The 25,232-nt window shown below is 42.2% G+C and overlaps 1 long non-coding RNA gene across 1 annotated transcript in view; it reads left to right on the forward strand.

The window, feature by feature from the left end:
- The first annotated feature begins 371 nt into the window (after window positions 1-371).
- LOC140847176 (uncharacterized) overlaps window positions 372-25,232 on the forward strand; it is a 393,974-nt gene continuing 369,113 nt past the window's right edge. Inside the window, exons 1-2 of the long non-coding RNA XR_012126880.1 lie at window positions 372-727; window positions 2,006-2,151. This is a non-coding gene — a long non-coding RNA (uncharacterized lncRNA). The remainder of the gene's footprint in view (window positions 728-2,005; window positions 2,152-25,232) is intronic.

Below are 25,232 nucleotides of genomic sequence, written 5' to 3' on the forward strand. Positions count from 1 at the left end.
ATTTCTTCAAGTGTGTATTGAGTACCTACTAGAGAGCAGACTGCTGGGCACTCAGCCACTGAGGAATTTGTGTTCTAGAAGGAGAGACAAATCCCAAATACACGTTTCCACCACTCTGCGGAGGAATGCTGGGTGCCATGCTAAGGAGGTAGTGTGGTGGGGATGCAGTGAGTGTTTTTGCCCTGAAGGTAGTATTCGTTGTGTTTTAAAAATATAGCAGTGAGGAGGAGACTGAAAAGGAAAGAGAAGCAGGTGGGAAGACTGGCTATGAAGTGATGGCAAAAGGCCAGGCAAGAGCTTGGCCAGGAGCTGAGGCAAGAGGGCTGGAGGGAAGGGGCAGATGCAGCTCGATTCATGTGGGGTGACGCAGGAGGAGGAGGCAGGAATGGCTGAGCCTTTTGCCTGGGGTGGAGAGGATGGCAGGGCCACGGACCAGCAGGGCCGCAAGCCCTGGCAGATGAGCAGGTTTTGATGAGAAAGTCAAGTGTTTGGATTCGGACAGCTGTGCTTGAGGCCAGTGCAGGACAAGCAAGTGTGAGACTCCGCCAGGGGCCGACTCTGCTGCCCTAGACCGAGGAGAGGGAGAGAAAGTCAAAGAGTGAGCAAGAGTGAACAAGAGCGAGCAAGGGTGAGCAAGAGGGAGCAAGAGCGAGTCAATGTGTGCGTGCTGAGCTAGAATCAAAGAAGACACTGCATTCTTGTGGGAGTAGGAGACATCTGGAAACAGGTGGGCAGCTACAGCATCTCCTAGGAAGAGGAATGTGGAAAGAGAAGGGGCCCTGGGAAGAAAAGTCCATACCCAGAGAGGTCGGAGGAAGGGGGGTTGGCTCGTATGACCTGCAGGGAGCTGGCACAGGAGTGTGGCGGGGTGTGTCAGGAAGCCAAGAGAGTGGTGGCTTTTCAGAAGTGGCGGGTAGTCAAAGTGGAGAATGCTGAAGTAGGCCCCAGCAGGGTGAGACCCTGTTAGATTCAGAAAGGTCACTTGTGACCTGCCCAGAACATTCCAGTCTCCTGGGGAGGCAGAAAGAAATTTTCAGAGGCTAACGGGTGAGTACTATGTACATGTAGTAGCGGTGTGGGATGCTCTAAGCTACATACAGTAGTAGAGGGAAGGAGACGGCTGATGTCTGAATGGGGGCATGAGAAGTTTCCAGCATGTTTTCCAGTGAGAGGATGAGAGTCACAGGGTAGGAGGAAAGCTAACAGCTGGCACTGAGCAACGGCTTCAGGCATGACCCCATTCACTCTCCAAGCAAGTGGTTTGGAGTGGGAGTCTCAGTCCTGTCTGAGTTGGGAGTATTGCAGTATTTGCAACCATGAGCCATGATTCTAGAAACAAAACCGTTCCTGAATGGTAGATTAGCTCTGCTGACTGTGGGAGCAACTTTTAGAACGTTGGACCATAAAGGTGGTGCTGTTGCTATTTCAAAGCAGTTAATTTAGCCTCTGGTGAGATAGCAAATAAGAAGATAATGCATGTGTGCTTAAAACATATATTGATTTCTCCATTCTGTACCATAACTACCCTCTTAGAAAGAGACCTAACTACCCTCTTAGAAAGAGAGAAATTGTCAAATAATCTCTGGGCCTTGTAGATTCTGATTGGAAGCTGGGCACTGGGCCAGTGCAGCTTGTCAAACCAGGTTATGTGGGAATGTGCCCAGGGCTGCTGAGAAGAGGCAGCTCTGATCGGTGTGTACGGGCTTGTTAGACTCAGGCTGGTTTCTGCTTTCCATCAGAGGGACACCCGAGCCCTCCTGAAGGCACTAGCTCCAGGGTCATCCTCACCGCTCTGTTTGCTTTGGTTACTGGTACCAGCAGAGCAGGCCTCTGTCTTGGTGAATGGACCTTTTCTGAGAGCATTCTTGGCAAAATGCTTTTGCACTGCAATAATGGTGGCTGTCACTTACCCAGTGGCCTGCTCTGTGCCTGATGCTCTGCCAGGGACCTTGTGTGCCTCTTGTAGCAAACTGGCCAGTTTGACATTGTGTTTTCCATCTCGCAGGAAAGTGTGGCTCCCCAAGTGTGGCTGAGTTTCCTGGTTTCATACAAGTGATACGTCGCAGAGCTGGGGTTTTTGTTGGATCTTCCTCCCTCTGAGACCCCCACTCTGTGCCTGCCTCTCACTCAGCACTTTACCCAGATTCTCCGGTATGTGTCCATGTCCTTTTGCTAAATGGCTCCATAGTAGCCCACATGGAAGGTTATAAGGCCGCTGACTTATTCCTCTGTTGTTCCTTTCAGAACAGATATTGCACACAAAAATAGCAATAAAACTCCTCCTAAGTTGCCTCCTTGCCTTTGTCTCTTCCCCAGCAACCTGCCCCAGAGGGAGTGCTCCTAGAGAGCACGTCACTCCTGTGTCTGAAGGTTCTCAGTGGCTCCCCGTGGCTATTGGATAAAGGCCAAGCACTGGGGACGGTCCTTTATGAGTTGGCTCTTGCCCATATCTCTGGCTGCGTCCTCCACAATCTCTGCCTCCAGACAGCTCACGCTTTTTCAAACAAGAAACTGAACAGGTTCCCATGCTCCTTTACTCCTCTGAGCCTTTGCTCAAGATATTCCTTCTGCCTGACATGTCCCTACTCCTTTCTCTGCTTGGTTACCCTCGTGGCATTTCCTCTGCAATGCCATCTCTGCCTGCCCCAGATGGAATTGTTCTAGAACATTCCATATTGAATTTTTCCTTGATTACATGTCGACTTGTCTTAAATTGGTGAGCAAAGGAGCAAAGTTCTGCATACCATGCTCTACTTGAGGTGAGTTCTGGGCCTGGCACGCCAATGGCACTCAATCAGTGAAGCTCCAGTGGGACCCAGTGTGTTTGCAGATGCCGTTGAGTTTGGTGGAGGCTGATAAGTCCCAGTGGGGATCCCAGTGTATCACGAGGCTTAGAACTGAAGCTGTCTGGAGATGGCTGGGGCAGAGGTGGGGTATCTATTTACCCTTTGAGCTGGACTAGGATCAGCCTGCTCATGAAGAGCTGTAATACCTTTTCTATTTCTCTCCTACCTCCAAAGATGCCTTAGGAATCAGATTGAGAAAGTTTTATACAGGGAGCATTTTATGGTCTCCTGAAGGACAGCATGTACTTAATTATATGACCCTAATTAAGCCTCTGTGATTTAAGAGTTGATCATTGTTCTCATGGAGATGGGGCCCCAGCATTATTTCTCCCTTCCCCCTTGACTGTTACCATGGTGTTACACACGTGTCACATCAAATAGCTTACTCTGTATTTCAGGTGCTTTCTAAACCTTCATTGTATTGAAAAGTTCTGTTCCGATGAGGCAGGGCGTATTTTTCTTCCCAGTTTGGGGAGGAGGGAATTAAGGCTCCACTCAATTTTCACAGATCTTATCCTTTGTAAATAAAGCATCATTCTTTATCTTTCCACTTGTAGCACTAAATTTTATCATAGCCAGAGGTCCATGAAATGATCGTTTTTAGGTCCATTGGATATCACTCTCATCACAGTGTCACTAGCCAACCTCTGACACCCCCAGGAAGGCTAGATGGCCTCCTTCTCACACTCTGTGACCTCTGACCTTTATTTTAGGGGCTGTACACCCATCTGGGAGGGCTGGGGATTGAGTTGTTCCCTTTTGGTTTCCACATATGTCTGGTACATCCTAGGTGCTCGGTGCTGTGTCTCTTTCTTCCAGAGCTGCTTCACCTGACCTCTTTGTTGGGTTTCAAACTAAAATTTTTTTTTTACAAGTTAGCTTCTAGGATGTTCAATCTGCTCATGACGGGGCTTAGGAAAGTCCTTCAGTTAGGCATTCTGATGACTATGTCAAACAAGGAGGAGAAAGCACATCCTACAGTGAATGGAACATCCCTAAATGGCAAATGATTTGAGTGGCTCCAGTGCCCCCTGTTCTCCTTTCTTACAAATACGCAAATCTGGTAGGTGTGCCGCTACTTCTTGGCCTATCCACCCACACTGATGGTCTCTGCATGGATGGTGTCTTGGCATCATGTGACTTGTCAGTGCAGCCCAGCACTCAGAGGCTTGCTGTGGATGTCATGTTTCATCCACTCACAGTTTCAGACCTAGGAAGTCCCTGGAGTCTCTAGGGTCCAGTGCTTCCTCATTTTCAGCGAGCTTACTGAGGCGCGGGTGGGGAGGACACTCTACAAGGTCCGTGGGAGTTAAAGCAGAGCAAGTGTGGACATTTCCTCTCACTCCAGCCCACAACCTGGTGCTATTAGCATTCTTTTTACTTTCCTGAATTTAAGTTTATTACGATTCCCTTATTTATGTCAAGCCCTGGTGACTTCACAGTTAGCAAGCATACTTGCTAGGGTTTTGTCAGCACAGTTTCTGAAACTGTATTACATAAGTAATAGAAATCTTGTGCATGTCCAGCTCCCTCATTAACATCTCTGTCTTGTCTTTGATTCTGCCAAAAAGAAAATGTGATTTCCTTCAGGCATGGAAGTGGGGGACAGCTGTGTAATGGGAGAAGCTGGTCTGCTGTGCTAAATTGGAAGGGCACTAAACTGCACATACGCAGTTTGACTGAGGGACGTTACAAAATCTTGATGCTAATTGCAATGTGGCTTCATATGGCTACCTCTCGCACAAGACTGTGTTTGCACAAGCCCTGAAACACATGACATTGACAAGCAAAAAGCTGTCTTTTCTCTCTGTTCCAGCAAGACCTGTGTGCATATAATATGTCTTTCCAAACAACATAACCAGATAATTAGTCATCAGAGTCTTTGGTTTTGATAAAACATTACCTGCAAAAGGATCTCTTGGGTTTCAGAAATGCAGCCAGCACAGAGTAGGTGGAACCCTACTAAATGAGAGCATAGGAACAAGGTTTGCAGAACTAAAGTTTTGTTCTAGTCAAAGATACCAAACTTTGACTGAAAGTCTAACAGATCTGCAACTCACTTTCATTTTTCATTATTTTTCCATTTCACTCATTTCTATATTTCTGGCTTCCAACTGTGACTAGGGAAAGTGCCAAAGTATCCGGCAAGGTATTCCCCCTGGAATTTAAATCTGACCAGAGGCTGAAAATATGAGAACTCCACCAAATGAAAGAAATCCAACTTCTAGGCTTGATGTGTACACCATGAGTTTAGGGGCATTTTCTCAGACTTTCTAAGCTTATTACATTTTTATGTTTCACCAAACTGTTTGAACATTTTCTGCTTCATTGACAGGTCTTAAAGTAGGGAAATTGGCCATCAAAAGAAGAGGTGTTGGAAGGCATAAGGAATGACCACTTTGTTAGCCCTTATTGTATTTTAAATTATTTCATAGAATTCACGTAAAAGTTATATGAGTATTCATTTTGCAAGTGGGGAAATTGAGTGTGAGTTCATCACTGAGTATGAGTTTCCTATGGTCATACAACTAATAGGCATCAGGACTGGGATTCAAAACCCAAATGATTTGATTCCAAAACCTTTGCTCTTTTCACATCTAATTCCTGGTCACCTATTTGGGAAGAACACAACATGGTGGTCCTCTTTCTGTCTTCACTGTCTTGGTAATACCTGAGCTCTGTTAACTGAACTGGTTCTTCAAAGTAACAGTAATTTATTCTAGTTAAGCCAAAAACATTGGCCGAGACATGAGATTCTTAAGTACATTGGGATGCTGACCTGTGGTCAGGACTGTGATCTCTGTGCCTCTGTGATTATTGATGATCTGTGGCACACCATGACTTCCCTTTAAGGTCATAGTATCAAACATTCTCGAGCCATCTTAACCTAGGCAGGCTGGTTTGGGTGGATAAGCACTGAATTTATGGTCAGGAAACTGGAGTTTAAATGCCAGCTTTGCTACGAGCTTGTGTGACCTTGGAGTTTCTTTCTTCTCTGTGGATCTGTATTTCTCCATCTAAATTTCTCCAATGAAAGGTTGAGCTGAGAGATTTATAAGGTAACTTTTGACTCTAAGATGCTGAGATTTTGTTGTACCTGATTTCAATGGAAGTTTCATGAAGGAAGGGACTTTATTTATTGCTGTAACTCCAGGACCCAGAACATGTGCTAGCACATAGTTGTCTTTTTGTGTTCACTTATGAAGTATACAAATGAATCTGCTTCCTTTATAAACTCAGTATAGATTAGCCAAATATTATTTGCTGAGTACATATTACGTGCCAGGCACTGTGCAGGGGACCAGACACCCTTGAAACTGCTGCTAACATGCCCGCATCACATGCTAGTAAGCATAAATGGATTTTGCATTTTCTATCAAGTCTTATTTTCCTTTTAGTTCATAAATGGTCTTTCAATATTCAGTATTATTTGAGCATCTATTAAGGATGGGTCGGGGATTCTAGTTGTCAGTTTTAGACAATTATGCTCCTACTGTTTAATTCCCAAGAGCTCTCCAATACTGTCCTTGTCTCCATTTGGAAGTCCTATGAAAGTATGTCAAGTGGTAGATGTCTCCAATATTACCACCTCTTCTAGGGTTGAAGCTAGGAGAAGGTGAAGATTAGTCAAAGTGGCAGCAAAAGTAAACTCTTCATGCTGCTAAGATAATTCTAATATTGTCACTGCTTTTTAAGGTCTTCAAATGGCTTGTTTTAGGAAGATGAAAGAGAGAGAGAAACCAGCTTACCTGAGGTCCTACTGGGAAGGGTCACATCAGGAGCTCCTGCCAAACTCTTCTCCACTGAGTGGTATTTCCAAAACATACATATGACCACATTCCTTTTCTACTTACATTCTTCACTGTCTCTCCATTGTCCTCAGGGTACAAGTCCAGCTCCTTCATACTTCATTTGTAGAAAGAAAAATGGGAAGGTATATGTTTTTGTACACTGCTTGTGAGTGATAAGTTTTGGTGCCATTTACTAGGAGACAGCCATTGCTACTTAAATTGTGGCACAACTGAGGGCCAACCTTCTCATTCATTTATGTACTTACTTGTTCATTTGCCTTGTTCTTCATTTCTTCTTTCTACTTTTTCGCTTCTTCATCTATTCCATTATCACCCACCTATCCATCCATGCACTTGTCCCTTTACTGATTTTCTCACTCACTCATGCAACCTTTATTGATTACTTATTTTTTCTCTCTTTTCATCATCCTTTTTTTCCCTCCCTGTTTGAGCCCTTTCTGGTTTGCCTCCTACCCGCATCACTTTGGATTTGCTCCTAAGATGCTCATTAGCACACTGGATTGGTGTGTGTGACCAGAAGGGTCCTCAGGGATGTCACTCAACCCAGAGCTATCCTATTTGCCTACTGAGGGGTCCCTAAGGGGTGGCCCACCTAGGAGCAGGAGGTGGGAGAGCTGGATCTTTACCCGGAAACTCAGTTTCTTCTCGAAACTTGAAGGGACGGACTAGGCCAGCTGTTACCAAACTGCTCTTATACTGAATACTCTCTGAGATTTGTAGATAATGCAGCACAAAAAGAGTTTGAGTAAAAGAAATGGGAAACATTGGGCTGATTAAAAATGGATATTTGATTAATGAAGTTTAAAAAGATGTTTGTACTGCAGGGCTTCTTAGAGCCTCTAGAATGCTAATACATATTATGGCTCTCTAAGAGGGAGCTACAGCATGAAGTTTGGATGCCTTGAGAGTGTCTGAGCATTCAGAGCAGTTGGGTGTCTCTTAGTTTGTATAGCGCTTAAGGGTTTCAGATGGTGACTTGGTCCTTCCAGATCTAGAACTTTTGAATTTAATAAAATGCAGTAGTTCCCCTATAGAAGAAATGACATCATTAAATGTTTAACTTTCTATGGAGAATAATTTGATACTCTGAGACCTGGCACTGGCAATGGAGGGGTGATAGGGTAGGTCTTCATGACTCAGTGGAGGGGGTCACTGAGTCTTTGTCTCTCTTCTTTGCATCATCTGTCTCTTACAAATTGCAAACAATTCATGATGTAGAGCTATTTCTAGAGGGTAAGTCACCTAATACTCAGTCTTTCCATCAGCAAGGGGGTTAAGAGGAGCCCAGAACTTTTCCAGCTCAAATGGTTGGTGATTTTGTGATTTGATCTCTGGTTAATCATCAAGAGCAGGCCTGACCTTGAATGCATATAGGAATTAATCGTGTCATGGGAAAGTGAAACAATATTTGTTTTGATTTTGCCACTGTTAATTAGGTAAGGTTTACCTTGACCTTGACTGAATGGTGCGGGCAGGGGCTTGTAATATGAGAAATTATGAGAAATGGATCCAAATGAAAATGCATTACTTGAGCAGGGAGTAGGAAGCACTTAAGTTCAGATTTTTTGAATTGGGATATGACTAGGACAGTTTCTGGAAGGGTGGGACCAACCCTAGTGAAGTACAGGCCTGCTGAGCAGGTGCTTCCATATTCTCATTTATGCTGTCATCTTTGCCATCAGCTCTTGTTTAATGCAATGCAAATAATAAAACTAACATAATGGCTATCACTTAAAGAGTGCCTACTCAGTACCATATGTTCTCCTAAGAATTCTATAAATAACACATCATTTAATCTTCATAATCCATTTATTTTATAGATATGAGGAAAATATGGCTCAAAGAAGTTAAGTAATTTGTTTAAGATCCCACTTGATTGCATAAGGATTCAACCTTATTCCCATGCTGGCAAATGCTAAACAACCAGCTTTCCATGGGGAAAAACAAAGCCTTGATTTTTTGTGTTTGCTGATTTCTGTGGTGTAAACATTCCCATCACCAATTTCTTGTTACCAGGTAATTACAGAGCTGGGAAGAGATGTGCACAGTTGGCTCTACAGAGCTGATATGACCAACACCAACCCATCACTGCAGCAACTGTGCTTTTTCCCCTTTGCCCTGACCTGTTTGCTCCTATTCAGGGTCACTGAGGAGTTCTGCTCAGGTCCTGGGTTTATAAGTGAAGAGGTAGGGGCACACTGTCAGGCTTATCAGATTCAGGAATCTAGAATTTTCTCCTATGAACAAGAAAATAGTGTCTCTAGACATTAACATGATGATGGAGATGATACTGATGATGATGATACATAATGTTAGTAGCAGTTAAAATGGTCACACAGGGAAAGCATGCTATACAAGGGGAAAAGGTATGAAGATCTGGAGACAGTAATACGTCTGGCATGTTAGAGGAATAGTAAGTAGGTCTGTGTGGCTGGTGTGAAGGGAACCAGGGAGAGAATGGTAGTAATGATGTTCCAGGTAGCTGTGGCTGTGTCACAGACTGTAACTTAGTGGATTCAACAGTCATCATTATCTGCTCCGCAGGTTCACTGGGCTTGGCTTCGTGGTTTTCCCTGAGGGTTGCTCATGTGATTACAGCCAAATAGCATTTGGGGATGGATACATCTGAGGGCTTGACTGGGCTGGGAGCACAAGCTGGCTGACTTAAATGACCGCAGTTGTGCTGTTACCCAGGAGCTCAGCTGCAGCTGTTGACTGGAGGGCCTGCCCGCGGCCTTGTTGCTACCATCTTGTCTGGGTTCCTAACTGCACGGTGACCTGAGAGCACGGGGCTTCTTACATGGTGGCTCAGGATTCCTGGATGCCAAGATACCTGTCAGAGCTACTGGTTCTCTGAAAGGCCGGGCCCGCAGCTGGCATGGGGTCACCCCCATCATTGGGCTCTTGTACTCAGTTTCAAGGGCCACCTCTCAGTGGCAAGTGGCCAGGTTTCCTGTGTCACAGAGGAGATTAGAAAAGTATTAAGGGGTCAGATCATATGGGGCATTACAGGCCATGGGGAAGACTTTGGATGTTTCTTTTTTTTTTTTTTTTTGAGAGGGCATCTCTCATATTTATTGATGAAATGGTTGTTAACAACAATAAAATTCAGTATAGGGGGGTCAATGCTCAATGTACAATCATTAATCCATCTCAAGTCTAATTCTCATCAGTCTCCAATCTTCTGAAGCATAACGAACAAGTTCTTACATGGTGAACGAATTCTTACATAGTGAATAAGTTCTTACATGGTGAACAGTACAAGGGCATTCATCACAGAAACTTTCGGTTTTGATCACGCATTATGACCTATAAACAATCAGGTCAAATATGAATATTCGTTTGATTTTTGTACTTGATTTATATGTGGATCCCACTTTTCTCCCTTTATTATTATTATTATTTTTATTTTTAATAAAATGCTGAAGTGGTAGGTAGATGCAAGATAAAGGTAGAAAACATAGTTTAGTGCTGTAAGAGGGCAAATGTAGATGATCAGGTGATCAGGTGTGTGCCTATGGACTAATTATTAATCCAGGCTAGACAAGGGCAGCAAAACATCCACAGATGCAGAAGATTTCTCTCAAAGCAGGGGGGGTGAGGTTCTGAGCCTCACCTCTGTTGATACCCAAATTCTCACCTGATGGCCCCCCTGCGACTGTGCCTGTCTTAGGTTGTTCCTCCCTTGAGGAATCTTACCCGTCTCTGGCTAACCAGTCATCTTCCGGGGCCATACAGGGAAATGTAAAGTTGGTAAGTGAGAGAGAAGCCATATTGTTTGCAAAGGTTAGCTTTTTACTTCTTTGCAGATTTATGCCCTGTGGCTTCTATGCCCAGCACTTGTCTCGAGGTATCTTTACCACCTGGAGGAATTATGATACTCGGTAAATTCGATATGAGGCACGAATTCTATTTAAGGTTTGTAATTAGGAAGAAAGAAGAAAAGCTACAGATGTAGCATATGGAAGGAAACATGGAAGGATTGATTATTTCTTTGACATATCCTCTTGTAGAGTACCTTAAGTATGTATAGGTTTTAAACTACTAACTAATTTGCACACACATATTAACATAATAGGAATACGGTGACATAAACAAAGCAAATCTATAATTACCATACATCTCCAGTGAAGCCAAGAAAACCATTTAGGCACCCTAGGCATTTGTGAAAATTTGTCTATGATATGATGGATATTGTCCAACTGTACTTGAACAGTCTGAGAGAAATCAGACAAATTAAAGCAGCCTATTTCTGGGATCTGTTCACATCCCATATGTTTTTTTAACCGTAGATAGTCTATAGTCATACGATTTTGGAGTGCTACACCTTGCACCCCTCCCACCTCCTGGTTGAGTTCCAACAGTACAGATCCGGTCAAATTCGTTGTCTCACTGTATGCACATGCCAGTGTAGACATCTCCCTCCTCATTCCTATGACAAGTCCAGGAGATGGTGGGCTGGATGCAGCCACAACCGCAGCATCATCCAGATCCCTGTGGAGGCTTTTTGATGATTATCCCCCAGAACAAGTCCTCCAGAGAGTGCTGATGCCGGAAGCTCCTCCTCATATCGTATCTTAGTTCATTTCCTGGGTATCCAAGCTAGGCCTTGATCTTCTGCATAGAAACAAACAGACCCTTTGCCCACACTTTGACATGCCCTCTATACCACTGTGCAGGACTCATTGGAGGTCAGCACACAGGAACTGCTGCTTTTTTTTTTTTTTTTTTTTTCTTTTATTAAGAGAAAGGAATATTGTCAGAAAAGAGTACCTCCATAGCTGATCATCTGACACCCTTTAAGTGATCAACATTAAGGATATTTAAAGCATGCGTTGATCTTTGATTTACCAATAGTTTTATCCTATCAAGGAGTAATCCCCCTTTTCTTTCTTTCTTTCTTTCTTTTTTTTTTTTTTTTAATTTTTAATCTATACTTACATGAAGAATACTATGTTTACTATGCTCTCCCCTATATCAGGTCCCCCCTAACAACCACCTTACGGTTACTGTCCATCAGCTTAGGAAAATGTTGTAGAGTCACTACTTGTCCTCTCTGTGTTATGCAGCCCACCCTCCCCTTTCTCCCTCCCCCCATGCATGCTAATCTTAATACCCCCCTTCTTCTTCCCCCCCCTTATCCCTCCCTGCCCACCCATCCTCCCCAGTTCCTTTCCCTTTGGTACCTGTTAGTCCATTTTTGGGTTCTGTAATTCCGCTGCTGTTTTGTTCCTTCAGTTTTTCCTTTGTTCCTATACTCCTCCGATGAGTGAAATCATTTGGTATTTCTCTTTCTCCGCTTGGCTTATTTCACTGAGCATAATACTCTCCAGCTCCATCCATGTTGCTGCAAATGGTTGGATTTTTCCACTTCTTATGGCTGAGTAGTATTCCATTGTGTATATGTACCACATTTTCTTTATCCATTCATCTACCGATGGACATTTAGGTTGCTTCCGATTCTTGGCTATTGTAAATAGTGCTGCGATTAACATAGGAGTGCATCTGTCTTTCTCAAATTTGATTTCTGCGTTCTTAGGGTAAATTCCTAGGAGTGGAATTCCTGGGTCAAATGGTAGGTCTGTTTTGAGCATTTTGATGAACGTCCATACTGCTTTCCACAATGGTTGAACTAATTTACATTCCCACCAGCAGCGTAGGAGGGTTCCCCTTTCTCCACAGCCTCGCCAACATTTGTTGTTGTTTGTCTTTTGGATGGCAGCTATCCTTACTGGTGTGAGGTGATACCTCATTGTAGTTTTAATTTGCATTTCTCTGATAATTAGCGATGTGGAGCATCTTTTCATGTGTCTCTTGGCCATCTGTATTTCTTTTTTAGAGAACTGTCTGTTCAGTTCCTCTGCCCATTTTTTAATTGGGTTATTTGTTTTTTGTTTGTTGAGGTGTGTGAGCTCTTTATATATTCTCGACGTCAAGCCTTTATTGGATCTGTCATTTTCAAATATATTCTCCCATACTGTAGGGTTCCTTTTTGTTCTATTGATGGTGTCTTTCGCTGTACAGAAGCTTTTCAGCTTAATGTAGTCCCACTTGCTCATTTTTGCTGTTGTTTTCCTTGCCCGGGGAGATATGTTCAAGAAGAGGTCACTCATGTTTATGTCTAAGAGGTTTTTGCCTATGTTTTTTTCCAAGAGTTTAATGGTTTCATGACTTACATTTAGGTCTTTGATCCATTTTGAGTTTACCTTTGTATATGGGGTTAGACAATGGTCCAGTTTCATTCTCCTACGTGTAGCTGTCCAGTTTTGCCAGCACCATCTGTTGAAGAGACTGTCATTTTGCCATTGTATGTCCATGGCTCCTTTATCAAATATTAATTGACCATATATGTTTGGGTTAATTTCTGGAGTCTCTAATCTGTTCCACTGGTCTGTGGCTCTGTTCTTGTGCCAGTACCAAATTGTCTTGATTACTACGGCTTTGTAGTAGAGCTTGAAGTTGGGGAGTGAGATCTCCCCTACTTTATTCTTCTTTTTCAGGATTGCTTTGGCTATTCGGGGTCTCTGGTGTTTCCATATGAATTTTTGAATTATTTGTTCCAATTCATTGAAGAATGTTGCTGGTAATTTGAGAGGGATTGCATCAAATTTGTATATTGCTTTCGGCAGGATGGCCATTTTGACGATATTAATTCTTCCTAGCCATGAGCATGGGATGAGTTTCCATTTATTAGTGTCCCCTTTAATTTCTCTTAAGAGTGACTTGTAGTTTTCAGAGTATAAGTCTTTCACTTCTTTGGTTAGGTTTATTCCTAGGTATTTTATTCTTTTTGATGCAATGGTGAATGGAATTGTTTTCCTGATTTCTCTTTCTATTGATTCATTGTTAGTGTATAGGAAAGCTACAGATTTCTGTGTGTTAATTTTGTATCCTGCAACTTTGCTGTATTCCGATATCAGTTCTAGTAGTTTTGGAGTGGAGTCTTTAGGGTATTTTATGTACAGTATCATATCATCTGCAAATAGTGACAGTTTAACTTCTTCTTTACCAATCTGGATTCCTTGTATTTCTTTGTTTTGTCTGATTGCTGTGGCTAGGACCTCCAGTACTATGTTAAATAACAGTGGGGAGAGTGGGCATCCCTGTCTGGTTCCTGATCTCAGAGGGAATGCTTTCAGCTTCTCGCTGTTCAGTATAATGCTGGCTGTGGGTTTATCATATATGGCCTTTATTATGTTGAGGTACTTGCCCTCTATTCCCATTTTGCTGAGAGTTTTTATCATGAATGGATGTTGAATTTTGTCAAATGCTTTTTCAGCATCTATGGAGATGATCATGTGGTTTTTGTCTTTCTTTTTGTTGATGTGGTGGATGATGTTGATGGATTTTCGAATGTTGTACCATCCTTGCATCCCTGGGATGAATCCCACTTGATCATGGTGTATGATCCTTTTGATATACTGTTGAATTCTGTTTGCTAATATTTTATTGAGTATTTTTGCATCTACATTCATCAGGGATATTGGTCTGTAATTTTCTTTCTTTTTTTTTTTTTTTTTTTTTTTTGAGAGGGCATCTCTCATATTTATTGATCAAATGGTTGTTAACAACAATAAAATTCAGTATAGGGGGGTCAATGCTCAATGTACAATCATTAATCCATCTCAAGCCTAATTCTCGTCAGTCTCCAATCTTCTGAAGCATAACGAACAAGTTCTTACATGGTGAACGAATTCTTACAGAGTGAATAAATTCTTACATGGTGAACAGTACAAGGGCATTCATCACAGAAACTTTCGGTTTTGATCATGCAATATGACCTATAAACCATCAGGTCAAATATGAATATTCATTTGATTTTTGTACTTGATTTATATGTTGATCCCACATTTCTCCTATTATTATTATTATTTTTATTTTTAATAAAATGCTGAAGTGGTAGGTAGATGCAAGATAAAGGTAGAAAACATAGTTTAGTGCTGTAAGAAGGCAAATGTAGATGATCAGATGATCAGGTGTGTGCCTATGGACTAAGTATTAATCCAGGCTAGACAAGGGCAGCAAGACATCCACGGATGCAGAAGATTTCTCTCAAAGCAGGGGGGGTGAGGTTCTGAGCCTCACCTCTGTTGATCCCCAAATTCTCACCTGATGGCCCCCCTGCGACTGTGCCTGTCTTAGGTTGTTCCTCCCTTGAGGAATCTTACCCGTCTCTGGCTAACCAGTCATCTTCCGGGGCCATACAGGGAAATGTAAAGTTGGTAAGTGAGAGAGAAGCCATATTGTTTGCAAAGGTTAGCTTTTTACTTCTTTGCAGATTTATGCCCTGTGGCTTCTATGCCCAGCACTTGTCTCGAGGTATCTTTACCACCTGGAGGAATTATGATACTCGGTAAATTCGATATGAGGCACGAATTCTATTTAAGGTTTGTAATTAGGAAGGAAGAAGAAAAGCTATAGATGTAGCATATGAAGGAAAGTTGGGAGGATTGATTATTTCTTTGACATATCTTCTTGTATAGTACCTTAAGTATGTATAGGTTTTAAACTACTAACTAATTTGCACACACATATTAACATAATAGGAATACGGTGACATAAACAAAGCAAATCTATAATTACCAGCCATCTCCAGTGAAGCCAAGAAAACCATTTAGGCACCCTAGGCATTTGTGAAAATTTATCTATGATATGATGGATATTTTCCAACTGTACTTGAACCATCAGACAAATTAAAGCAGCCCATTTCTGGGATCTGTTCACATCCCATATGTTCTTTTAACCATTGATAGTCTATAGTCATGAGATTTTGGGGTGCTACAACTTGCACCCCTCCCAACCCCTGGTTGAGTTCCAACAGTACAGATCCAGTCAAATTCGTTGTCTCACCGTATGCACATGCCAGCCTAGACATCTCCCTCCTCCTTCTTATGGCAAGTCCAGGAGACGGTGGGCTGGATGCAGCCACAACCGCAGCATCGTCCGGATCCCTGTGGAGGCTTTTTGATGATCATCCCCCGGCACGAGTCCTCCAGAGAGTGCTGATGCCGGGAGCTCCTCCTCATATCGTATCTTAGTTCATTTTCTGGGTATCCAAGCTAGGCCTTGATCTTCTGCGTAGAAACAAACAGACCCTTTGCCCACACTTTGACATGCCCTCTATACCACTGTGCAGAACTCATTGGAGGTCAGCACACAGGAACTGCTTTTTTTTTTTTTTTTTTTTAATTAAGAGAAAGGAATATTATCAGAAAAGAGTACCTCCATAGCTGATCATCTGACACCCTTTAAGTGATCAACATTAAGGATATTTAAAGCATGCGTTGATCTTTGATTTACCAATAGTTTTATCCTGTTAAGGAGTAATCCCCCTTTTCTTTCTTTCTTTCTTTTCTTTTTTTTTAAATTTTTAATCTACACTTACCTGAAGAATACTATGTTTACTATGCTCTCCCCTATATCAGGTCCCCCCTAACAACCACATTACGGTTACTGTCCATCAGCTTAGCAAAATGTGGTAGAGTCACTACTTGTCCTCTCTGTGTTGTGCAGCCCACCCTCCCCTTTCTCCCTCCCCCCCATGCATGCTAATCTTAATACCCCCCTTCTTCTTCCCCCCCCTTATCCCTCCCTGCCCACCCATCCTCCCCAGTTCCTTTCCCTTTGGTACCTGTTAGTCCATTTTTGGGTTCTGTAATTCTGCTGCTGTTTTGTTCCTTCAGTTTTTCCTTTGTTCCTATACTCCTCAGATGGGTGAAATCATTTGGTATTTCTCTTTCTCCGCTTGGCTTATTTCACTGAGCATAATACTCTCCAGCTCCATCCATGTTGCTGCAAATGGTTGGATTTTTCCACTTCTTATGGCTGAGTAGTATTCCATTGTGTATATGTACCACATCTTCTTTATCCATTCATCTACAGGTGGACATTTAGGTTGCTTCCAATTCTTGGCTATTGTAAATAGTGCTGCGATTAACATAGGAGTGCATCTGTCTTTCTCAAACTTGATTGCTGCGTTCTTAGGGTAAATTCCTAGGAGTGGAATTCCTGGGTCAAATGGTAGGTCTGTTTTGAGCATTTTGATGTACCTCCATACTGCTTTCCACAATGGTTGAACTAATTTACATTCCCACCAGCAGTGTAGGAGGGTTCCCCTTTCTCCACAGCCTCGCCAACATTTGTTGTTGTTTGTCTTTTGGATGGCAGCTATCCTTACTGGTGTGAGGTGATACCTCATTGTAGTTTTAATTTGCATTTCTCTGATAATTAGCGATGTGGAGCATCTTTTCATGTGTCTCTTGGCCATCTGTATTTCTTTTTTAGAGAACTGTCTGTTCAGTTCCTCTGCCCATTTTTTAATTGGGTTATTTGTTTTTTGTTTGTTGAGGCGTGTGAGCTCTTTATATATTCTCGACGTCAAGCCTTTATTGGATCTGTCATTTTCAAATATATTCTCCCATACTGTAGGGTTCCTTTTTGTTCTATTGATGGTGTCTTTCGCTGTACAGAAGCTTTTCAGCTTAATGTAGTCCCACTTGCTCATTTTTGCTGTTGTTTTCCTTGCCCTGGGAGATTTGTTCAAGAAGAGATCACTCATGTTTATGTCTAAGAGGTTTTTGCCTATGTTTTTTTCCAAGAGTTTAATGGTTTCGTGACTTACATTCAGGTCTTTGATCCATTTTGAGTTTACCTTTGTATATGGGGTTAGACAATGGTCCAGTTTCATTCTCCTACATGTAGCTGTCCAGTTTTGCCAGCACCATCTGTTGAAGAGACTATCATTTTGCCATTGTATGTCCATGGCTCCTTTATCAAATATTAATTGACCATATATGTTTGGGTTAATTTCTGGGGTCTCTAATCTGTTCCACTGGTCTGTGGCTCTGTTCTTGTGCCAGTACCAAATTGTCTTGATTACTATGGCTTTGTAGTAGAGCTTGAAGTTGGGGAGTGAGATCCCCCCTACTTTATTCTTCTTTTTCAGGATTGCTTTGGCTATTCGGGGTCTCTGGTGTTTCCATATGAATTTTTGAATTATTTGTTCCAATTCATTGAAGAATGTTGCTGGTAATTTGAGAGGGATTGCATCAAATTTGTATATTGCTTTCGGCAGGATGGCCATTTTGACGATATTAATTCTTCCTAGCCATGAGCATGGGATGAGTTTCCATTTATTAGTGTCCCCTTTAATTTCTCTTAAGAGTGACTTGTAGTTTTCAGAGTATAAGTCTTTCACTTCCTTGGTTAGGTTTATTCCTAGGTATTTTATTCTTTTTGATGCAATGGTGAATGGAATTGTTTTCCTGATTTCTCTTTCTATTGATTCGTTGTTAGTGTATAGGAAAGCTACAGATTTCTGTGTGTTGATTTTGTATCCTGCAACTTTGCTGTATTCCGATATCAGTTCTAGTAGTTTTGGAGTGGAGTCTTTAGGGTTTTTTATGTACAGTATCATATCATCTGCAAATAGTGACAGTTTAACTTCTTCTTTACCAATCTGGATTCCTTGTATTTCTTTGTTTTGTCTGATTGCCGTGGCTAGGACCTCCAGTACTATGTTAAATAACAGTGGGGAGAGTGGGCATCCCTGTCTGGTTCCCGATCTCAGTGGAAATGCTTTCAGCTTCTCGCTGTTCAGTATAATGCTGGCTGTGGGTTTATCATATATGGCCTTTATTATGTTGAGGTACTTGCCCTCTATTCCCATTTTGCTGAGAGTTTTTATCATGAATGGATGTTGAATTTTGTCAAATGCTTTTTCAGCATCTATGGAGATGATCATGTGGTTTTTGTCTTTCTTTTTGTTGATGTGGTGGATGATGTTGATGGATTTTCGAATGTTATACCATCCTTGCATCCCTGGGATGAACCCCACTTGGTCATGGTGTATGATCCTTTTGATATACTGTTGAATTCTGTTTGCTAGTATTTTATTGAGTATTTTTGCATCTACATTCATCAGGGATATTGGTCTGTAATTTTCTTTTTTGGTGGGGTCTTTTCCTGGTTTTGGTATTAGGGTGATGTTGGCTTCATAGAATGAGTTTGGGAGTATTCCCTCTTCTTCTATTTTGTGGAACACTTTAAGGAGAATGGGTATTATGTCTTCTCTGTGTGTCTGATAAAATTCCGAGGTAAATTCGTCCGGCCCCGGGGTTTTGTTCTTGGGTAGTTTTTTGATTACTGTTTCAATTTCTTTGCTTGTAATTGGTTTGTTTAACTTTTGTGTTTCTTCCTTGGTCAGTCTTGGGAGGTTGTATTTTTCTAGGAGGTTGTCCATTTCTTCTAGGTTTTCCAGCTTGTTGGCATATAGGTTTTCATAGTAGTCTTTAATAATTCTTTGTATTTCTGTGGAGTCTGTCGTGATTTTTCAATTCTCATTTCTGATTATGTTGATTTGTGTTGACTCTCTTTTTCTCTTAATAAGTTGGGCTAGAGGCTTACCTATTTTGTTTATTTTCTCAAAGAACCAGCTCTTGGTTTCGTTGATTTTTGCTATTGTTTTATTCTTCTCCATTTTGTTTATTTCTTCTCTGATCTTTATTATGTCCCTCCTTCTGCTGACTTTAGGCCTCATTTGTTCTTCTTTTTCCAGTTTTAATAATTGTGATGTTAGACTATTCATTTGGGATTGTTCTTCCTTCTTCAAGTGTGCCTGGATTGCTATATACTTTCCTCTTAAGACTGCTTTCGCTGCATCCCACAGAAGTTGGGGCTTAGTGTTGTTGTTGTCATTTGTTTCTATATATTCCTTGATCTCTATTTTGATTTGTTCATTGATCCATTGATTATTTAGTAGCATGTTGTTAAGCCTCCATGTGTTTGTGAGCCTTTTTGTTTTCTTTGTAGAATTTATTTCTACTTTCATACCTTTGTGGTCTGAAAAATTGGTTGGTAGAATTTCAATATTGTGGAATTTACTGAGGCTCTTTTTGTGAGCTAGTATGTGGTCTATTCTGGAGAATGTTCCATGTGCACTTGAGAAGAATGTATATCCTGTTGCTTTTGGATGTAGAGTTCTATAGATGTCTATTAGGTCCATCTGTTCTAGTGTGTTGTTCAGTGCCTGTGTGTCTTTACTTATTTTCTGCCCGGTGGATCTATCCTTTGGGGTGAGTGGTGTGTTGAAGTCTCCTACAATGAATGCATTGCAGTCTATTTCCCTCTTTAGTTCTGTTAGTATTTGCTTCACATATGCTGGTGCTCCTGTATTGGGTGCATATATATTTAGAATGGTTATATCCTCTTGTTGGACTGAGCCCTTTATCATTATGTAGTGGCCTTCTTTATCTCTTGTTACTTTCTTTGTTTTGAAGTCTATTTTGTCTGATATTAGTACTGCAACCCCTGCTTTCTTCTCACTGTTGTTTGCCTGAAATATGTTTTTCCATCCCTTGACTTTTAGTCTATGCTTATCTTTGGGTTTAAGGTGAGTTTCTTGTAAGCAGCATATAGATGGGTCTTGCTTTTTTATCCATTCTATTACTCTATGTCTTTTGATTGGTGCATTAAGTCCATTTACATTTAGGGTGACTATTGAAAGATATGTACTTATTGCCATTGCAGGCTTTAGATTCGTGGTTACCAAAGGTTCAAGGTTAGCTTCTTTAGTATATTACTGCCTAACTTAGCTCGCTTATTGAGCTGTTATATACACTGTCTGGAGATTCTTTTCTTCTCTCCCTTCTTATTCCTCCTCCTCCATTCTTCATATGTTCTGTGTTTTGTTCTGTGCTCTTTTTAGGGGTGCTCCCATCTAGAGCAGTCCCTGTAGGATGCCCTGTAGAGGTGGTTTGTGGGAAGCAAATTCCCTCAGCTTTTGCTTGTCTGGGAATTGTTTGATCCCACCATCATATTTAAATGATAGTCGTGCTGGATACAGTATCCTTGGTTCAAGGCCCTTCTGTTTCATTGCATTAAGTATATCATGCCATTCTCTTCTGGCCTGTAGGGTTTCTGTTGAGAAGTCTGATGTTAGCCTGATTGGTTTTCCTTTATAGGTGACCTTTTTCTCTCTAGCTGCCTTTAGAACTCTTTCCTTGTCCTTGATCCTTGCCATTTTAATTATTATGTGTCTTGGTGTTGTCCTCCTTGGATCCTTTCTGTTGGGGGTTCTGTATAATTCCATGGTCTGTTCGATTATTTCCTCCCCCAATTTGGGGAAGTTTTCAGCAATTATTTCTTCAAAGACACTTTCTATCCCTTTTCCTCTTTCTTCCTCTTCTGGTATCCCTATAATACGAATGTTTTTCCTTTTGTATTGGTCACATATTTCTCTTAGTGTTGTTTCATTCCTGGAGATCCTTTTATCTCTCTCTATGTCAGCTTCTATACGTTCCTGTTCTCTGGCTTCTATTCCTTCAATGGCCTCTTGCATCTTATCCATTCTGCTTATAAATCCTTCCAGGGATTGTTTCACTTCTGTGATCTCTTTCCTGACATCTGTGATCTCCTTCCAGACTTCATCCCACTGCTCTTGCATTTTTCTCTGCATCTCATCCCACTGCTCTTGCATTTTTCTCTGCATCTCATCCCATTGCTCTTGCATTTTTCTCTGCATCTCTGTCAGCATGTTCATGATTTTTATTTTGAATTCTTTTTCAGGAGGACTAGTTAGGTCTGTCTCCTTCTCAGGTGTTGTCTCTGTGATCTTTGTCTGCCTGTAGTTTTGCCTTTTCATGGTGATAGAGAGAGTTTGCAGAGCTGGTACAAGTGACCGCTGGAAGAGCTTCCCTTCTTGTTGGTTTGTAGCCTTTTCTTGGGATAATAGCGACCTCTAGTGGCTTGTGCTGGGCAGCTGTGCGCAGACAGGGCTTCTGCTTCCTGCCCAGTTGCTTTGGGGTTTATCTCCGCTGTTGCTGTGGGCTTGGCCTGGCTGGGGCTGTTCCTCCAAAATGGTGGAGCCCCGTTGGAGGGGGAGCAGCCAGGAGACTATTTATCTCCGTAAGGGGCCTCTGTGCTCCCTGCTGCCCAGGGGGTTAGAGTGCCCAGAGATCCCCAGATTCCCTGCTTCTGGTCTAAGTGACCTGTCCTGCCCCTTTAAGATTTCCAAAAAGCACTCTCCAAACCAAAACAACAGCAGCAACAATGAGAGAGAGAACAGAAAGAAAGAGAAAAAAAAAAGGAAAAAAAAGGAAAAAACAAGCGATTTTTTTTTTTTTTTTTTTTTTGTCCTCAGGTGCCGGTCCCAGGCACCCGCTCACTGGTCCTGCTGCCCTGTCTCCCTAGCACCAGGGTCCCTGTCCTTTCAAGGCTTCCAAAAAGCACCCACCCACCGGTCCCGCAGGGAAGGAACGCTCAATATTCTTTGTCCTCAGGCACTGGTCCCACGCACCCGCTCACCAGTCCCGCCTCCCTGCCTCCCTAGCACCGGGGTCCTTGTCCCTTTAAGGCTTCCAAAAAGCACTCGGCAAAAAGAGAGAAAAAAAAGGGGAAAAACGCGCGATTTCTTCCGTCCTCAGGTGCTGGTCTCAGGCACCCACCCACCGGTCCCACAGGGAAAAATGCGGGATATTCTTTGTCCTCAGGTGCCGGTCCCAGGCACCCGCTCACCAGTCCCGCCACCCTGCCTCCCTAGCACCGGGGTCCCTGTCCCTTTTAGGCTTCCAAAAAGCACTCGCAGAAAAGAGAAAAAAAAAAGGGGAAAAACGCGCGATTTCCTCTGTCCTCAAGTGCCGGTCTCAGGCACCCGCCCACCGGTCCCGCAGGGAAAAATGGGGGATATTCTTTGTCCTCAGGCGCCGGTCCCAGCCACCCGCTCACCAGTCCCGCCACCGTGCCTCCCTAGCACTGGGGTCCCCGTCCCTTCAAGGCTTCCAAAAAGCGCTCGCCAAAAAGAGAAAAAAAAAAAAAAAGGGAAAAAACGCGCGACCTCCTCCGTCCTCAGGCACCGGTCTCAGGCACCCGCCCCCAGGTCTCGCAGGGAGAAACGCGGGATATTCTTTGTCCTCCAGCGCTGTTCCCAAGCACCTCCTCACCGGTCCCGCCACCCTGCTTCCCCAGCAACGGGGGCCCGTCCCTCTAAGGCTTCCAAAAAGCGCTCGCCAAAAAAAAAAAAAAAAAAAAAAACCGCTCCGGTTTCTCTCCACCCGCCGGGAGCCGGGGGGAGGGGCGCTCGGGCCCCGCCGGGCCGGGGCTTGTATCTTACCCCCTTCACAAGGCGCTGGGTTCTTGCAGGTGTGGATGTGGTCTGGATGTTGTCCTGTGTCCTGTGGTCTCTATTTTAGGAAGATTTTTCTTTGTTATATTTTCATAGCTCTATGTGTTTTTGGGAGGAGATTTCCACTGCTCTACTCACGCCGCCATCTTGGCTCCGCTTGTAATTTTCTTTTTTTGTGGGGTCTTTGCCTGGTTTTGGTATTAGGGTGATGTTGGCTTCATAGAATGAGTTTGGGAGTATTCCCTCTTCTTCTATTTTTTGGAACACTTTAAGGAGAATGGGTATTATGTCTTCTCTGTGTGTCTGATAAAATTCCAAAGTAAATCCGTCTGGCCCAGGGGTTTTGTTCTTGGGTAGTTTTTTGATTACCGTTTCAATTTCTTTGCTCGTAATTGGTTTGTTTAACTTTTGTGTTTCTTCCTTGGTCAGTCTTGGGAGGTTGTATTTTTCTAGGAAGTTGTCCATTTCTTCTAGGTTTTCCAGCTTGTTGGCATATAGGTTTTCATAGTAGTCTTTAATAATTCTTTGTATTTCTGTGGAGTCTGTCATTATTTTTCCATTCTCATTTCTGATTATGTTGATTTGTGTTGATTCTCTTTTTCTCTTAATAAGTTGGGCTAGAGGCTTATCTATTTTGTTTATTTTCTCAAAGAACCAGCTCTTGGTTTCATTGATTTTTGCTATTGTTTTATTCTTCTCAATTTTGTTTATTTCTTCTCTGATCTTTATTATGTCCCTCCTTCTGCTGACTTTAGGCCTCATTTGTTCTTCTTTTTCCAGTTTTGATAATTGTGATGTTAGACTATTCATTTGGGATTGTTCTTCCTTCTTCAAGTGTGCCTGGATTGCTATATACTTTCCTCTTAAGACTGCTTTCGCTGCGTCCCACAGAAGTTGGGGCTTAGTGTTGGTGTTGTCATTTGTTTCTATATATTCCTTGATCTCTATTTTGATTTGTTCATTGATCCATTGATTATTTAGTAGCATGTTGTTAAGCCTCCATGTGTTTGTGAGCCTTTTTGTTTTCTTGGTAGAATTTATTTCTAGTTTTATACCTTTGTGGTCTGAAAAATTGGTTGGTAGAATTTCAATATTTTGGAGTTTACTGAGGCTCTTTTTGTGAGCTAGTATGTGGTCTATTCTGGAGAATGTTCCATGTGCACTGGAGAAGAATGTATATCCTGTTGCTTTTGGATGTAGAGTTCTATAGATGTCTGTTAGGTCCATCTGTTCTAGTGTGTTGTTCAGTGCCTGTGTGTCCTTACTTATTTTCTGCCCGGTGGATCTATCCTTTGGGGTGAGTGGTGTGTTGAAGTCTCCTAAGATGAATGCATTGCAGTGTATTTCCCCCTTTAGTTCTGTTAGTATTTGTTTCACATATGCTGGTGCTCCTGTGTTGGGTGCATATATATTTAGAATGGTTATATCCTCTTGTTGGACTGAGCCCTTTATCATTATGTGGTGTCCTTCTTTATCTCTTGTTACTTTCTTTGTTTTGAAGTCTATTTTGTCTATTATTAGTACTGCAACCCCTGCTTTCTTCTCACTGTTGTTTGCCTGAAATATGTTTTTCCATCCTTTGACTTTTAGTCTGTACTTGTCTTTGGGTTTGAGGTGAGTTTCTTATAAGCAGCATATAGATGGGTCTTGCTTTTTTATCCATTCTATTACTCTGTGTCTTTTGATTGGTGCATTCAGTCCATTTACATTTAGGGTGACTATTGAGAGATATGTACTTGTTGCCATTGCAGGCTTTAGATTCGTGGTTACCAAAGGTTCAAGGTTAGCTTCTTTAGTATCTTACTGCCTAACTTAGCTCGCTTATTGAGCTGTTATATACACTGTCTGGAGATTCTTTTCTTCTCTCCCTTCTTATTCTTCCTCCTCCATTCTTCATATGTTGTGTGTTTTGTTCTGTGCTCTTTTTAGGGGTACTTCCATTTAGAGCAGTCCCTGTAGGATGCCCTGTAGAGGTGGTTTGTGGGAAGCAAATTCCCTCAGCTTTTGCTTTTCTGGGAATTGTTTAATCCCACCATCATATTTAAATGATAGTCGTGCTGAATACAGTATCCTTTGTTCAAGGCCCTTCTGTTTCATTGCATTAAGTATATCATGCCATTCTCTTCTGGCCTGTAGGGTTTCTGTCGAGAAGTCTGATGTTAGCCTGATGGGTTTTCCTTTATAGGTGACCTTTTTCTCTCTAGCTGCCTTTAAAACTCTTTCCTTGTCCTTGATCCTTGCCATTTTAATTACTATGTGTCTTGGTGTTGTTCTCCTTGGATCCTTTCTGTTGGAGGTTCTGTGTAATTCCATGGTCTGTTTGATTATTTCCTCCCCCAGTTTGGGGAAGTTTTCAGCAATTATTTCTTCAAAGAGACTTTCTATCCCTTTTCCTCTTTCTTCTTCTTCTGGTATCCCTATAATACGAATATTATTCCTTTTGGCTTGGTCACA

The sequence above is a fragment of the Manis javanica genome, chromosome 2 (genome assembly GCF_040802235.1).
Source record: "Manis javanica isolate MJ-LG chromosome 2, MJ_LKY, whole genome shotgun sequence".
NCBI lineage: Eukaryota > Metazoa > Chordata > Mammalia > Pholidota > Manidae > Manis > Manis javanica.